At 36.5% G+C, this 18412-nt stretch overlaps 1 pseudogene; it reads right to left on the bottom strand.

Moving 5' to 3' along the window:
* Positions 1-405: 405 nt before the first annotated feature.
* LOC100396725 (elongation factor 1-delta pseudogene) lies at positions 406-1342 on the bottom strand (annotated as a pseudogene).
* Between the last annotated feature and the right edge of the window lie 17070 nt (positions 1343-18412).

Genomic DNA, 18412 nt, shown 5'->3' with positions numbered 1-18412 from the left:
CTTGAAGACTTTCTCAAATTCATAAAGACAACCCAGTGGGTTATAAACTCAACACGTTTTCAAAACTCATAGTTATTTACTCCTTATTACAAAGGGACTCAAGTAGTTCAGGGAAAGAGTTAACTTCAGTATTGTTTATAAATAATGTGACAAATGCCTGTCTGCCTTTCTTTGTATTCCAAGGGCAGGAAGAGAACCTTCACGTATTGAAAGTGCCTTCTTTCTCGCTTGCCTGTTTTCTCACCCATGCTTCCTTAGTGTGTGTTTTTGAATTTTATGTATTTCTTACTTTATAGGGAACTGCCACACCCCTACAACACTTTAGATCAAAAAATTTTGAAAGAAATGTGGATCTTTGGATTTGAATCTTTTTAGATAAAAGTTTCCATGGGTTCATTCATGATTTATATTTTAAAAATATATATTTTTGTCGGTCTCAGTTTTTAATTGTGGAAGGACATCACGCATGCAGCGCGCACACATACACGCACACACTCAGGATTCAGATCTTGTTGAAATCTGCGATGTCGACACTCTGCACGTGCTCTTGGTGATCTTCTCCTCCTCCAGCAAGTCTGTCCCCACCTTGTAGTCCTCCACCACACACTGAATCTGCAGCTTCCGGATACTGTAGCCCACAGGCACCACCCTAGAGGCACCCCCAGACCAGCCTGTCCAGCTGGATGGAGCGCACAGGTCTCCAGTGAGGCCACGTCAGTCTCATGGTCCCAAGGCTTGATGTCCAGCAGGATGGAGGACTTGGCCACCGGCGCGGGCTTCTTGGCCTTCTTCGTGTACTGCCGCAGCCACTCCTCCCGCAGCTGCGCTGCCTCCTTGTCCTCCTCCTCATTGTCGCTGCCAAATAGGTCAATGTTATCATCCCCATCATCCTCTGCTGGTGTGGCTGGCTTCTTGGCTGGGGGTACCAGTTGGTGCACAGGAGAAACGTGCCGAGTCTGCGGGGCTGTGGCCCGGTGGCCGGGCGAGCTCTTCTCCAGCACGTTCAGCCGGGCCTCCAGCTTGCAGACGGTCTGCTGCAGCTCCTGCACCACGCAGCGCAGGCTCTGGTTCTCCATTTCCAGCCCGGCGATCCAGACGACAAGCTCGCTGTGGTCATCGCAGGGCCGCTGAAGGCCTGGGGACCTGAGCTTCCGGTCAGGGATTTCTGGGTGGTCTCTCCGGCTCTCACGATATCACGGAGGATAACGCTGGAGCCATTCTCCTGGCGGGAGGCACCAGCCACGGGCCAGTTAATTCGCTCGTAGAATCTCCTTTCTGCATCGTCATATTTAAACATGTCGAACCAGATCTTCAAATGTACTACTAGGAAGTTTGTAGCCATTTTTCCTCACGCCAGCCAGTGATGCGGCGACTAGGGAGGAGTAATCGGTGGACGCGGGATGCCTGAGGAAAGGTAGCGAACATTTTCTTATCTAAATTTTAAGTAGGGGTGTTGCCCTTCCCGATCCATGACTACTGGAGAAAAATTTTCGAGCGTCCCTCCTTTCTCCCCAAACAGAAATTGCAGTCGTTGATTCTGACTAAATTTTTTTGAAAATTTTGCTTCTTTGTGCCAATGTAGTTTTTATAAAAATGACTTAAAGTCTTTCAAGTTGTATAGAGCTTGCAATATTCTATAACAATCACACTGCCTTTTCTCTAGTTTGAAATCCCATTTATTTAAAGATAAATTTAATCTGAAGGTTAAATTTTTGAGGCATTCGCATGCGTTACTATAAGCTGTGTTTAAGGAGCAATAGCATGTTCACAAAGCTACTTATTTCTGTTTTCAAACCTGAGTCTTCAGAAGAAATATGTCCTGACGCAAATGAATCTCCTCAGTCCTTTTGTGAAGTCTTGTGATACCTACACAGGGTTAGACTGTTTGAGGAGCCATGTGATTGAAGGAAACAAATTTGCACCTCACTTTTCAGCTTTAGCTAGACAAGTCATTTAGTACAGCACACAAGCAATGGCTGAAGAAAACCCAAGTTTCTTTCAAGAATGTAAACAAATGTCTCATTAGAAAGCTTAAGTTTTAGGCTAGATTTTCACTTAATAGTCATACAGATGATTTTGGAAAATTTGAGTGTGAATAATTTAATACATTTTTGATGTAGTTCTATGTATTTTAAATATTCTTTAACTTTGTATTAGTAGGGAAATATCAGTTAAGAGTCATGTCTCCCTAAAAGGCTAAATTACCTTCAAAGATTGACAGCTGAGACTTGAGTGCAATCATTAAAAAGGTAAAATCTAGAAGGCATTGATTCTCTTGAGCTCCTGGCTTCAAGCAATCTACCTGCCTCAGTCTCCCAAAGTGCTGGGATTACAGGCATGAGCCACCACATCCAGCAAGGCATTGTTTCTCAAACACTAGTACGCATAGCCATTGCTTCATTGGCGTCTCTAAAATGCAGATAGCTGGGTTATGGCCAGTGATTCTTACACAGCAAATCTCCACTAGGGCCCAGGAACTTGGAATTTTTAATTAGTTCCCCAGGTGATCCTGATAAATATGACTTATAGACTACTCTTCAAAGATGGTGCTCTAAGGTAAGGATAATTTGTACTGGAACATTACAGAATAAATGTGGCAGAAGCACATATCAGGCTTTTACTAAATAGATATATTAAGGTGCGTATATATATATATATATATATATATGTATGCCTATACACATTCACATATATATAAACGTGCATATACATATATATTCATATGTATATGTGTGTGTATATATATAATGTCTATTGAAAGAATAAATGATGGAATAAATGAAAGAAGTTTAGTCCCATTTATATCCTTAACAATGTGCTCATTGTTTAGTCCTGTTTATATTGTTAACAATGTGCCCTTCATCCTTACAGTAGGGCACATGAAGCAGAATTACCTCCTTCCATCTCTAAAATGCTGATGCCTAGTTATCTTCTGGAATAGATACGTTCTGACAAACAGTGGATAGAATACATTTCCTTACAAGCTTTATTTCTCACCAAGTCTACTTTGGTTCTTAGAATGATGGTTTTAATTCAAGTCTCCTGGTTTTAAAAATGATTCCTCTTTACAGACATCTGACAGTACTTTGAGCTCCCAGCATTGGAAAGTTCTGCTTATTTGAACTGCAAAGGGAAGGCAGAACAGATGCCATGATTATTAGAGCCTTGGATAATTCATGGTGGGCAATATTCTGACACCTACTTTAGCTGACTATGATTTAAATGTGGGAAGTCCTAAATACATACATGTAAATTCCAGGGAGTGCTAAACTGTTTCTGACAGTCCCAGTAGGCATTCATCTGAAACATTTTGTAGAATATCTGTAAGGCAAACCATGTCTTCACTGAGTAGGCAATTCCTATTTTGATGATTTCAGAGATGTTTTCATCAGAAAACTAACCGTGAGTTATACAATAAAATACTATAGGGACCCATCCTTCCTTTGCCCTTTTCCTCTTGTAGAGAAGAGTGAACAGATGAAAAGGTAGTTCAGGAGTGTCTTGTTGTGTCTTTCTATAGCTCCAGAGAAAACAGGGCACTGAGTATCCCCACTTCATGCAAGCAAGTTCTATGGGGCCTTGAAGTTCTCAGGAGCTTGTATTAAATGAAGGAAGCTGAAGGAAGAGGGGATAACAGGAACTGAAATGGATTTTACAGAAAAGAGGGGTTTAACATCCATTGAATAATGGCTGTGGCTTGATTCTTCCTATAGATTATGTTGTGTTGTTTCTCCATCAGTCAGGGCCACGGCTCTGGCTTCTATCCTTGTTTGTTCCTCGTAAGTCTGGCCAAAGAGAAGGTAAAAAAAAAAAAAAAAACACTGAGGGACTTTGGTATCTGCAATTCTCACAAACCTGACAGGAAAAGCAAATTTTTAAAGAAATATTATGTCTTGTTCAAAGTTACCCATTAAGTCTGTGTCAGATCTTGGAGTAAGAAAACTCAGAAACTTTTGCTTCTTGGAGAAAGTCTCTAGCTATCAAAAATTCTCATGACCCTGTGAACTCAATGAGAGAATTCAATAGAAACTCTAGTTCTCATTCAGAAGACCATTTAACAGAGATACAGACTAGAGATTTTAATAGTTGAAAACTGTTGTATCTTGGGTTGAAAAATTGATTTACAGTAGATTTTAATGCTCTCAGCAAAAGATTCTTGGCATTTTATATCCTACTGTTTGTCACTTTTTTTTGTACTAACACATCTATAAATCTTGATTACAGCTCCATTTCCAGTTAATATAGACTTTGTACATGTAATCTCCATCTCTTTTTCTTCTGAAAATTGAGTACATATTAAAACTAACCTTAAAATGTCTGTAAAGCAATAGTATCAAAAGTAATCATAATGACATATTCTGTGTGATGAAGCATGAAATGATATTAAAAGATAATAACCAGATTTGTGGAAGGCCCATTATATATGAAGAAATATGTGGCTCCATGCAAGATTGACCATTACATTTCTAGTTAACATGCCCTCTTATATTCTTTTTCTACTGTGTAGGAAAGTACTATTTTTTTCATTTAACTCTTTATTTTGGGATAATTGTAGTCACATGCAATTCTAAGAAAGAATGCAAAAAGATACTATGTATGCTTTATCCAGTTTCTCATAATGTAACATCTTGTATATATTTAAAACTATAGTACAATGTGAAAACCAGGATATTGCCAGTGATATAGTCAAGATGCAAAATGTTTTCATCACCATAAGGATCCCCTGCTTTGTCCTTTTTTTTTTTTTAGCTGCAACCATCCTCCTCCTGCCTACTCTCACCCCTTAACCAGGGGAAATCACTAGTCTCTTCTCCATTTCTATCATTTCATCATGTCAAGAATGTTATATAAATGGAATTGTACAGTAAGTAGCCTTTTGAAACTGGCTTTTTCTGCTAGGATAATCTTTTGGAAATTCATCCAGATTGTTTTGTGTATCCATAGATTATTTTATTACTGAGTTGTATTCCATGATATGGATGTCAATCAGAATGTTTAAGCCTTCACTCACTCACTAAATCCAGTTTTTGGCTCTTATAAATAAAGCTGCTATTATTCATATACAGGTTTTGGTGTGAGCACAAGTTTTCATTTCTCTGGGCTAAATTACCAGGACTGCAATTGTTTTGTCAAATGATAGTTGCATGTTTAATTTTTGAAGAAACTGTCAAACTGTTTTCCACAGTGGGTGAACCGTATTACATTCCCACCAGCAGTGTATGAGTATCCAGTTTTTTTTGTTTTTTTTTTGAGACCGAGTTTCGCTCTCGTTACCCAGGCTGGAGTCCAATGGCGCCATCTTGGCTCACCGCAACCTCCGCCTCCTGGGTTCAGGCAATTCTCCTGCCTCAGCCTCCTGAGTAGCTGGGATGACAGGCACACGCCACCGTGCCCAGCTAATTTTTTGTATTTTTAGTAGAGACGGGGTTTCATCATGTTGACCAGGATTGTCTCGATCTGTTGACCTCGTGATCCACCCGCCTCGGCCTCCCAAAGTGCTGGGATTACAGGCGTGAGCCACCACACCTGGCCTCCAGTTTCTTTTTATTTCTAGTGGGGTTAGGAGTTTGGAGTCCCCACTAAACTCCACTGGTACTTCCCATGCTGGTAAGAATAGTAGTGCCTTATTACTGCTCCCTACATGGTCTTCACTGATCACAGGGGATATGGGATGGAGTGGGGTGATCTGATTACTATTAGACAGTGATGGAAGTTCTTACTCTCTATCAAGCCTCCTCTGATACCACCTCAGTGGGGAGAGGGATGGAGATCTCATTGCTGCCAGGTAAGGGTGGAAGTCCAGGATCTCCATTCAACCTAATCTGATACCTCCCTAGCAGGAAAATTGAGGTGCCTCACTATAGAACTTCAGTTCTCTACCTGGGCTCTTCTAATATGGATGCAGTTTGGGGCATAGTTTTCTGTGGTGTCTGGCTGGAGTAGGATAATTATTGTGGAAAGGTTTTCTGTCTTGCTAGGCTGTCTCTTTGCTGGTGCTTTGGCTTGAATAAGCAAGTTTTCATTAGGACTTTCTGTTTTTGGTCTGTGGCTGTTGACCTTACTGCATGATATGGTTTGACTGTGTCCCCACCCAAATCTCATCTTGAATTATAGCTCCCACAATTCCCATGTGTTGTGGGAGGCACCCAGTGGGAGGTAATTAAATCATGGGGGTAGGTCTTTCCCATGCTGTTCTTGTGATAGTCATTAAGTTTCACAAGATCTTGTTGGTTTTATAAGGGGGAGACTCCCTGCACAAGCTCTCTCTTTGCCTGCTGCCATCCGTGTTAGACATGACTTGCTCCTCCTTACCATCCACCATGATAATGAGGCATCCCCAGCCATGTGGAACTATGAGTCCATTAAACCTCTTTCTTTTGTAAATTGCCAAGTCTTGGGTATGTCTTTATCAGCAGCGTGAAAACAGACGAATACATTGGTTTGCTGGCTTTTTCAGCTCCATGTTTGGGTATATGCAGCAAGAAGTAACCCCAGAGAACTCAAAACTATAATTTTCCATGGGTTCTCAAGATCTCTAGACAGAAAACAGCAGAGAGAATAGCGTCTTTCCAACTTTCAGAGTTTTCTTATTTTTATTTTTTTAATTTTTTTACTATATAGGATATAGGGCTATTAGTTGTACTTTGCAGGAGGCAAAAGAAAAATTGCATCTACTCCATTTTCCTAGCAGTGAAAGTCCTCATACATTTTAAACAAACATATTAATTCAACTTTCTATAAGATCATTGAGTAATTAGCTTGATTCCGTCATTTGCCCAATCAGAAAGCATGTATTGAGTTTCAAGTTTATACCTGGTACTAGACTAAGTAACAGAATACAAAAATTAATAAGATGCAGTCCAGGCCTCATGAAGTTCACAGTCTAATAGATCATCAAGAAATACCAAAACACCAAATCAAACCAAACCAACAAAAAATAATTACAACAACATAATAGCAATAGTCATAGTGATACACACAAGACCACAATTTTGGTGAGATGTCCTCTCAAAACTCTAAACTCCCACCTTATGTCCCTTATACACCAGCAGTCCTGGAATGATGTGATACATGGCAAATGCAAGTTCAATGGATATTTTTTAGACCTCTTATCAGAACATTTAATGGAAAAAATTAACATAATAATTACAATACAATTTTAAGTCAGATTATGGCATATGGAAGCTAAAAATGTTTCTTGCTGGCAATGTTTCAATCTCTGGAACAACCTTTAAGTCATTAAAGGTAGCTGACAAGTATTTCTTTTCCAACTTTCCCCTAGTTTCTTTTTTGTGCTCTCTGATGCAATGTTTCTGGCTTTCTTGTCTTTTTCCATGTAGCAGATATGGGCATCACTATTTGCACTTACTGATCCTCAAGGATATACTTGTGAATTTGGTTTTTAGAGTATTCACAAATTGATGACATATATTATCATAAGATGTGGTGAAGCAAAAATACTGTAGTTGTTAAATCTCCCTCCCTCCCTCCCTCCCTCCCTCCCTCCCTCCTTTCCTCCTCATCCTGGTCCCCTTCCCTTCCCTTCCCTTCTCTGAAGATAACCCCTGTATGATTTCCTCCAGTCCTACCCTGACTTTCAGCATTTTTCCATTCCTATTCAATATCCATCTTTCTCTTTCCTTTTGTAGTCATAAACCAGGATCCTTTCCTGGTGACAGTGGCCCTCATTCTTGCTTGATCTAGCATACTTACTAACACATATGCCTCCTGTGAATTTTCCTACTCCTGCATATTCTACTTTCGGTATCTTTGCAAATCAGTACTTGACCCAGAAGAGTTTTTTTTTTTTTTAAATACATGTTTCCTTTTAATTCCAAAGTCTGTAACTCTATTTCCTTTCTTCCAATGCAGAAAATTTTATTTCTTTATAATTTAAAGCCATTTTTCTGTAGTTCTGCCTCTTTGAGTTTATTATGAATCCAGAGCCTAGAATTGGGTGGGTCTTATTGGCTCCTTGCCCAATATTCCCCCACTTAGCTAACTTCATATACAACAATCTTGACAAATGATATAGAATATTATTAAAGCAATAGTTTCTTGCTGCCTTCCCCATGTTTGGGAAGATCATAGTTTTAATGTCTTTATTCCTTTTCTTTGGAAAATATGTGAGGTCTAAGTATTTTTCTGTCTCTTTGCATTTAACCTTTGCACCCAATTAAATACTCAGCAAGCAGACAAGGGGTGAAAAGGAAGAACTGATAGCTACTAGGACAGATATGAGAAAGAAAAGGGCAAAAGAATAATTCTGACTAGTAAATTGTCATGGCACATCGCTTAACTAAAATGGCACTACTTGAGAGTAGCTTTGGCTACTCAGAGAGGTCTTGCTAGAATTTTCTGTTCTCATGGAGATCTCTTCAGATAAGTGTAGATTTTACCAGAATGAATAACTTTGCCTCTGAATGAGTAATTGCTGAAATGAATTTGTTTTGCATATATATTCCTATTAGGCTAACATAAAGTAATACTTAGTTATTTTGAAAATAAGCTTGGAAAGAAAATCTCTATGCTTATGTTTACAAGAACAGCATGCTATATTTTGCAGTTTTTTTTAGTTGATGTCAAAACAGCTCTGCAGTGAGGCACTGTAATTTGCTTTAGCATGACACACAAGCTAAAGAAACCAAGTCCTCAGAATTGTTGCTAACAGAATGTGAATCCACCATTTTAAACTTTTAGTTTATTGATAATGCTTAAGTAGACCATCGAGATGTGATTTTATCATTTGTATTGTAACGGTTTCATTTCGACTCAAGCTTTTAGGTCTGCTTCAATTATTGCCCTAATTCCCTCATGCCTACTATCATTATTCCTTAAGTCCTTAAGAAACATACATAGGTTAAACTGCATTTAGAGAATCTCCACATGTATAATGGCTCACACACAATAGAAATTAAATTCTTGCTCATATCACAGGCTAAAGTTGGTAGTTAGGTGGCTTTTTCCAAATTATGATTTAGAAATCTGGGTTCCTTCCAACTTTTGGCACTGCCATCTGCAAGAAACTGGTTAAAACTGGCAACCAGCCAAGAGAGATACATCCACTCAAAACCCCTGCCTGGAAGTGATGCACATCATTACACTTGCATTCCATTACAGATAACTAAGTCATTGAACCCTGCCTAACTGCAAGGGAGATTGGGAAATGCATTCCAGCCATGTGCCCCTGATATAATCTGACTCTAATAGGAGGAAAAAACACTGGTCTCTGCCACATTTCTACAAGTTTTTTCTTAAAAAAAATTCAGCTATACTTCTGGAGATCAGTCTTTTAGTTGCATATCTCTAGTAGAAGTTCACTAGGATTTTCTATGTGCAAACTTTGGTGCAAGTCGGAGATCTCACTTGGGAAGTGATATTCCTTTCCACACTATGATCAAATTTCACATCTAGATAAAAATGACCATGAAGATGTTAAATCAAAGATGTCTAGTTTTATTTTCATTGCATTTTTTTTAGGCTTCTCTGAACATTTTGTCTGAGAATGGCCTGTGGGATCACACCCATAAATTAGAAGGAGTTGAAAATTAGATGTGTAACATGAATTTAATTTTTGTTGTCCATGGAACCGATTCTGTCAATAATTAATTATTAATTATTATTTGTTTTTAAGAAACTATTATATGACTAGCACTGTGCAAGGTGCTAATGGAAATATAAAGATTCGTCCTATGCTCTGCAAATCCTCAATATTGGGTAAGAATATGTGAGAATGGTGGAAGAGACAAAAACATACAGAAAGTGATTTCATGGATAGGTCTAGCATTAAAATTTGTTTCACATTTAGTAAAGCAACATATCCACTGACCTCATATTGGATATGACATGGAGTATTAAGACTCATAGATATGTCACAGGAATTTGCCAACTCTGATGGGTCTGATATTTGAATGTTAACACTGTGAAAAAGATACAACTTCATTGTATTGACTTAAAGATTCTCAAGAGTCAAAGAGTAGTAAGAAAAAGTCACCAAATCAAGAATGATTCTCAAATAAATCCTGACATTAAAACAGCTTCTACCATTAATAATACACATTTACTGATAAAGTTTTAGACATGTTTATGTTATATTAAAAACTTACATGTTTAAACTGGTCTGCAGACCTCTCAAGTGACAACATTCATTTTTGATAGATCTGTAATTCATAAAAGGCTTCTACTCTTGGAACAGTATACTCTCAGTCATGAGAAAATACTGCCTTGCGTGGTGACTTGGTTAGAAGTTTAATTCTCAGTTACCTAACAGAGGGCACAGTTCCATCATTATTTTTAAAATTTACCTTTGTATATTAATTTGATGTACTAGTAAAGACAAGGAAAATCATTTATTGTGTTAGGTTTTATTTTTTTTAAATTGAGGTGAAATTCACGACATACAATTAACTACTTTCAAGTGTACCATTCAGTGGCATTTAGTACGTTAACAATGTTGTACAACTACTACCTCTCTTTACTTCCAAAACTCTATCATTACCCCATAAGAACACCCTGTATCCATGAGTTATCAATCTCTATGTTCCCCTTACTCAGCCCTCTGCAACCTTGAGTCTGTTTCCTGTCTCTATAGATTTGCCTGTTCTAGACATTTCATATAAATATAAGCATACAATATATAATCTTTTGTGTTTGGCTTCTTATAGTCTTTTTGAAGTTCATACAAGTTGTTACATGTGCTGAAACTTTACTCATATTTATGACCAAATGATATTCCATTGGATGTATATACTACAATTTGTTTATCCATTAATATGGCAGGGTTTCATTATTGAGGCTTTACAAATTATATACGTATGGCCTAACTTAAATAATGACATATTTTGGCTGGGCGCGGTGGTTCACGCCTGTAATCCCAGCACTTTGGGAGGCCGAGGCGGGTAGATCACGAGCTCAAGAGATCGAGGCCATCCTGGTCAACATGGTGAAACACCGTCTCTACTGAAAATACAAAAATTAGCTGGGCATGGTGGTGCATGCCTGCAGTCCCAGCTACTCGTGAGGCTGAGGCAGGAGAATTGCCTGAACCCAGGAGGCGGAGGTTGCGGTGAGCCAAGATCGCGCCATTGCACTCCAGCCTGGGTAACAAGACCGAAACTCCGTCTCAAAAAAAAAAAAAAAAAAAAAAAAAATTTGTGCAGCATAATCCAATTTTATTTTTGAAAGTACCTACATACATACATACATACACAAAGAGAATGAAGGAAGCAAAAGAGAAGAGAGTGAGAGAGACAGAAAGGAAAACCACTTAAAAAGATGTATTTCAAAATTCTTTTCTGAATTTTCTGAACGTTTGGAATCAGCATACATTAATTTTATATTCAAAATAACTATCAGTAAGCATATATACAGTATCAACTCTATAAACTGCAGCATTTTATTGCATGCAGGCAGTTTCCAGGCTTTAGTGTGGGAAAGAAGAAACCAAGCTGAGACTGGTGGTCTCACTGAGTTGAGGAGACAGATCAGAGAGACAAACACAGCTAGAATTTATGAGGCAGAATGCCAAAATGGCTGGAGCTACACAGAAAGAGATCTCTATAGATTTGCAGAGGGATCCCCTAGAATCTTTGACTCAGTATTGATCTGCACAAATGCAACAAGGAATTGCATGACAATAGGAGAACAACAGAACACTAGAAAGAAATAGAGTAATTTACAAAGCTCACACAGAGCTGATAATTGTTTGCATTTTCAGCAGCAGAGTGAATAAGCTCATAATTTATGAGCATCAAATAGTAGAATCTTCAAAAGGATATTGCCTTAGAAGTAATATACTTAGAAGTATATTAACCCTAGACTAAAGACTGCTCTAGACTCTACCTAAACGAAGAATAAAAGAAAGCCTAGAAAAGATCCAACTGATTTCAAGCAACTTAACTCTATGCTCCACCCTACAAACACACACACACAATTTAAAGTAATGTATTATAGCAAACAAAAATGTAAAATTAATACTGTATTGCATCCAATTAAACATTTTTTGTGGTTTTCTTTGGGTTTATTTTGTTTATTTTGTTTCGAGTTGATTGGGCTCCTTGTATCTCAGAATTAATGTTTTTAAAAATCACATATGAGAATATTTGAACTATTATTAATTGTTTTCTGTCCAGGTTTTCCTCTTCTCAGCTTATCCTTGCAAGTATGTTGGACTACTTCACATTAGTCTTATGTCACTGAGATTCTGTTCATTTTCTCTTAAGAATTTTTTATTTCTACACTTAAATTAGGATTTTTTTTTTTATTGATCTGCCTTCAAGTTCACTGATTTTTTTTCCGGTGTCTTTGATTCATGCTTAATACAATTTTCACTTCAGATATTTTATTTTTCAGTTTTATAATTTCTATTTTAAAAATATAATTTCTGACTTTCTGTCGAGATCCCTCATCTGTCCATTCAGCATGTTTATCTTTTCCTGTAAATTCTTGAACATATTTATAATATTTTTTATGAGTTTATCTGCTAATTTCAACAATGGTGTCATTTCTATATATATATGTATTTTTTTTAATTGACTAATATTTTCCCCCTAGTTTTAGGTCACATTTAGGTTTTGTTTTTCTTATAATTTTTAAAGTTAATGTTATTTACTATATGCTGTGGAGTCTACATTATTGAGAATCTTGGTTGTGTTATCTTCATTTAATACAGTTGGTCTTCTTCTGGAAGGCACTTAATTTATTGAAGGGTCTTCTTGAATTCATAAAGGCTTGCTTTATGTTTTTTTTTAAGGCAATTCTTGAGTAGTTCTCCTTCTAAGGTTAGAGGAGCTTTATTCATAAGGGGTGTATCTTTATTGGTATCTCAATTGAATATTCAGCAGGTTCAGAAATATCTCTCTCTACAAAGGATGGTCAGAACTCCAGCATCTCACAGCACTATGAAACCTCCAGAATATGATTTCAGCTCCTCAATCACAGGAGCTGTTTTGTGCCAAGGCTTATGGAGTATTTCCTACATGGACATGTGTAGCCTAGTACTTAGCTAGACTCAAGGGGGCCTTTATGCAGATTTCTGTGCAGTTTCTTTCCTTCAATTTGTGGTCTGACAAATTCCAGCCTTCTTAGCAGCCCTGAATTCTAAGTCCTCTACCTAGCTAGACCTCTCTTGTCTGTTCAAACTCTCCTTTTCTGTATTATGATTTTGAGAGTACCCCTATGTAGGAAGCCAGGGTAGATAGGGTGCTCCAACTATGTTTTCTTGCTGTCAACGATGATGGTCCGGTACCATTAATTGTGCAATGGCTGAAAAGAGTTGATTTACTTAGTTGTGTCAAGTTTTATAGTTACTAACATTATAAGTTAAAAGTGTAATACTCATTTGGGTATACATATATATATAGCCCTTCCAATTTGGGCTATAATGTTCCCAATTATAGCCCAAATTGGAAGTTACTTATTTACTTTTGTTTTCCAGATGAACTAAAATTGCATCCAGATCCTTTCACTGAGAATTTATTATGTTCTAGAATGCTCTTGTCTCATCTTTCTTTGGTCTTATCATCATGCAGATCTCCATTCAAGTGTTACCTTTTGTGATCACTAGATCTAAAGTATGAGCTCCTCTAGTAACTATTTCAAGACACTTTGATTTTCCTCATAGCCTTCATTACCATTTGTTTCTTTATTTCTATGTCTTAATCATCTGGGTTTTTCACTAGAATGTTAACTCTTTAAGAGCAGTGACCTTTTCTTTTCTTTTCTTTCTTTTTTTTTTTGAGACGGAGTTTCGCTCTTGTTACCCAGGCTGGAGTGCAACGGCACGATCTTGGCTCACTGCAACCTCCGCATCCTGGGTTCAGGCAATTCTCCTGCCTCAGCCTCCTGAATAGCTGGGATTACAGGCACGCGCCACCATGCCCAGTTAATTTTTTGTATTTTTAGTAGAGATGGTGTTTCACCATGTTGACCAGGATGGTCTCGATCTGTTGACCTCGTGATCCACCCGCCTCGGCCTCCCAAAGTGCTGGGATTACAGGCTTGAGCCACCGCGTCCGGCCCAAGCAGTGACCTTTTCAAACTTGTTTACCACTGAACTCCCAGAGTTAGCACAGTGACTGGTACTGGCAGATGTTTAAGAATGTTGGTAAAATAAAGGGAGAGAGCAGAAAGTTGCCAGAGTCCTTAAACCCTGAATTAACTAGGTGTTTAGTAAATACTCCTGGCTAATGTGCTATGGAGCAACTCATGATGCAGGTTTAGGTTTCAGAAGTCTGAATAGGCTATTCATCCTGAATCGTCTCTAAGGGTTCACCCTTTTGTCTAGCTTTGGCAAAATGTGCTCACCTTATGTTGAAGAAATTGAACATAGAATACATTTTGTCAGTTTATTTTTATTTCATTTAGTAATTCATATTTTGATAATGTTTTACAAAGACAACATATCAGAGAACCACATTCTGCAACTGGATGTACTAGTAGAAATTTTATAAAGATGTCCTCGTGATTCAATGATTATTTCTGTGTTCTGAATAAATCTTGGCAATTAAATAATTAATATTTGGCAAATGTAATTTTGTTTATGAAACTTCTGTTTAAAGTTTGAAGGATAAGGAAAAAAATCAATTATTTCTTAAACTAAAAATATAAGTAAAATCTAAAGTACTTTCAGTGTTTTCTGCTAGTACATATTTTTAGTTATTTATCCACAGAACCTAAAAATCTATTTTGCTTTTTCTGAATTTCTAGTTTATCCTTCCATAAAGTCATACATTTTGTTTCCTTGCATGTCTGATCATTTTAATGCTCTTTCCAAATGAAATTATTTTCATGTTTTAAATAACTTATATCCTTATAAAGTCACTTATAAACTTTTATTTCACATTTACATTTGTTTTAATCTTTTAAGACTAGGTACTTGCAATAACAAATATCAAATAAAGATAATTTTAGCACATGCTATATATTTTGTCTTAAATTCAATACAGAAAATATTGAAAACAACTTTTGGCCATAAAATAAATCTCAAAAGGGTAGGAATATGCTACAATATTAGAATATAAAGAAAATGATTCTAAGTTTCTAGATCATAATTTTCCTTGTAGTAGACTTTAAAATTGAGACATATTCTTTTCAGAGTAGTAAAATGGAAAAGCCCATAAATAGCTATGTAAACTAGTGCTTTAAGAATGTACAACTACTGGCACAATTTTGGTTTTCTTCTATGTATTAAATGCCTTGGAGATCAATGAGGGCTTTTGTAGCATCTGTTGAAAAATAGTATGTTATACTTGAGACATACCGAAGAAATTGGAGCAGTATTTTCAGTACTCTTCTATGACTTGATGAAAAACACTAAAAGCGCCAATATAACATGCATGTCAGGAAAAGGAGGGTTTTAAAAGGTTTGAAAATATTGACATGAATTGTCTTTGAATGTGTTTAGGAAAGCAAGGTCTTCTTAAAGTTTTCATGTTAGAGCACTGAGATGGTGCATAGATTCTCCTCACAGCATGCTGAGCCAGGACCAGATGTGCTTATGGAACAAGTTTCCTTAATGCACATTGCATGGAAAACAATTTTCAGAATGTAGATCTTTGTTTCATAAAGCATCCGTTTCAATTAATATAAAACCAGGGTTAGATTTGGCAATGATACAGCAAATTAGATTCAGCACACTCTGTTCTTGGTGGAGACATACCCCCAAACTTCTGTAACTGGGGTTTTATTAGGAATTTTACATTCTTTGTCTATTATCTCTTTGGTTTTAAAATCTAGTAGTTGTTTCTTTTTCTGAAATATTTTCTATAAGTTTCCTAGTTTATCGTATTTTAATAGATACAAGGCTCATTAAAAATGTTGAAAATATATGCATGTGGCATGTATAAGACAAATGGGAAATTTTGAATTTCAATCTCCTTTAGTCATAGTGAGAAACACCTCCAAGTTTGTCATGAGATTACACCTATTTGAGAAAACTGGATCATGTCCGTCAGTACATCATAGACATAAACCTACCACCTAACAAATAATCTATAGTTCCTGATAACTGACAAAACACATCTACATGGCCTTGTTGGTGGAAGGATGGAGAATCCTTTGTGCTATGCCTGTTTTCACATGTACTTTCCTACATCACATTAGCTCTCTAGAATATTGTGCAGCAATGCCAAGGTTCTCTGGTTCAGGAGCCTAAACAGAGCTATTCATTATTCTTTTAATCTTTATTTTCTTACTTTTATTGATTGGTTAATTTTAGATGAGATGTTCAATGTTCCCATTGAGTAAGGTTCTTAAAGATTTGAGGGTACTGGTTGCATAGGAATGGAGGATTCCATACTACCTTCCAGGCTGCAGAAATGGCAAGTGCAATGACCCTGAATCTTGTACACTGGGTTTAGATTATGCATCATTTATTAATTCATTCATTTTCTTATATATACATCTACTTACTTAACAACTCGTTCATAGTTACTATTTGTAAGGCTTTGGGTTAAGCGTAGGAAAAAACTAAGGTAAAGCATGCATACTAACTATATTAAATAATAAACTTTTACATTCAAATGTAAGTAAAACATGGATAGTGGGTCGTTTTTTTCCTTCTGCTCCAACCATAACAGGTTATTTGCTTTTCCAAGCACCAGGCATACTCAGTTCTACTTCATGCCTTTGTACTTTTTCATTCTGCCTAAAATGTTATTTCCCCATTAACACATGGTTAATACCCTGACTGCCTTCAGAATGTTATCTTAAAAGTACCTTTTCAGTAAAGTCTTTATTGGTCACCTCATCTAAAATGTTACCCCCTACAATATTATTTTCCATTTTTCTGCTTTATTAATATTAGTTTAACTTAGCATTTTTTATTTAACATGCTGCACTTTATTTTGTTTCTTTTCTATCTCCTTCACTAGAGTGTAAGCTCTGTGAGGGTGATTTTGTTTTTTTGGTCTTTTTTATTTGTTTATTTTTATTCCTGTAATGCCTAGAACAGTTCCTGATATATGATAGAATGCTCTGTAATATTTCTGGTCAAATGGGTAAATTTGTTAAGTGAAAAATGCAAAGTGCAAGACAGTTTGTGTGAAAGTGGTGAAAATAAGCGTGTGTGTGCTTGTATGTACACAAAACATCCCTGCAAGGGATCACAAGAAAGCAAATCACTGGTTAAATAAAGGCTGAGAACATGGCATTTGGAGAGAGAGATTGTTCATTGTATATTTTAAAATGCATTTCAACTTTGAACTATTAGAATTAAGTATCTATTTAAAACATCAGTTAAAATAATCACAAAAAATACAAGGTAGAGAGTGGCAAGCACAAAGAAAAAGCAGATAGGGCTCAGATAAGGTTCTAGATGATTTACAATGAGGGAAACACAGAACAGGGTTGGGCCCGAAGGGTGGGTGCTGGGTGGGCACTACATAACCCTGGAGAAAACACACTGGGTGAGGAGAACAGCATGAGTTGTCCAGATGCAGAAAAGACAGGGTACAGCTCTGGGAACAGAGGTAGTTTTGTTCAACTGGAATCAAACATTTAAAAAACTGAAAAAAAAAAAAAAAAAAGTTGGTATTTGAGAAAAAAAAAATTGTGGAGGTCTCAATTGCCAGGTTACACAATTTGGATTTGAAGTTGTCAAATAAGTTAACTCAATAATAATAACATGAACATACACCCTGGAATTCTATGGTATTGTTAAGCTATAGATGAACGAGGGTAGATCTAAATTACCTTTAGAAGCTAGATACGGCCATCTTGAGAACAGAATGGTAGAGGAACAAAAATCAGACATTTATTTTTTTTACATATTTGTGTTTTCCTTACAAAAATTATGATGCATATTAACTACAAAAGTATTTAATCAATTTGACATAAATATGGCAAAATTAGTCTTTATTGCTAATCGTTTTCTCAGAGGTAACTATGCCCTTATAGGTACATGTTCATGTTTTTATTTCCAAATTTAAAAAATGATGTATATATTTAAAGAATGGGATCCATATTGTGCACACTATTTTGCAATTTAATGTATTATTTTGGCATAATTACATGCCCATTTGTACAGGGCTAAGACATTCATTTTTATAACGTATGTTCTGTTAAGGGGATATATAATTATTTTAAGCAGTTCATTATCAGTAGTTATTAGGATTTTTTCTGTGTTTTTATCAAAGACAATAAATATTTTAAATTAAAAAGATCTTCAGATATTGCTCTTTTTATTGCGATTGCCCTTAAATTTTCATTGTGTTTTCATGAAGCTGATAGGTATTTGAAAGCCAGCTTCTATTACAAATTACTCAATATAGAAATTCTAACAATGTTAGAGCAAAGTTGAGAACAAATTTTGTGTTTTAATTATTTATTGTGGTATAACACACCACCTCCAAATTTGTTTTTTCTTCACACCAATTTGTTATTTCTTTCTGCTTCTGTGTGTTGACCGAGCACT

The sequence above is a fragment of the Callithrix jacchus genome, chromosome 2 (assembly GCF_049354715.1).
Source record: "Callithrix jacchus isolate 240 chromosome 2, calJac240_pri, whole genome shotgun sequence".
Lineage (NCBI taxonomy): Eukaryota > Metazoa > Chordata > Mammalia > Primates > Cebidae > Callithrix > Callithrix jacchus.
This window is presented reverse-complemented; position numbering and strand designations above follow the sequence as displayed.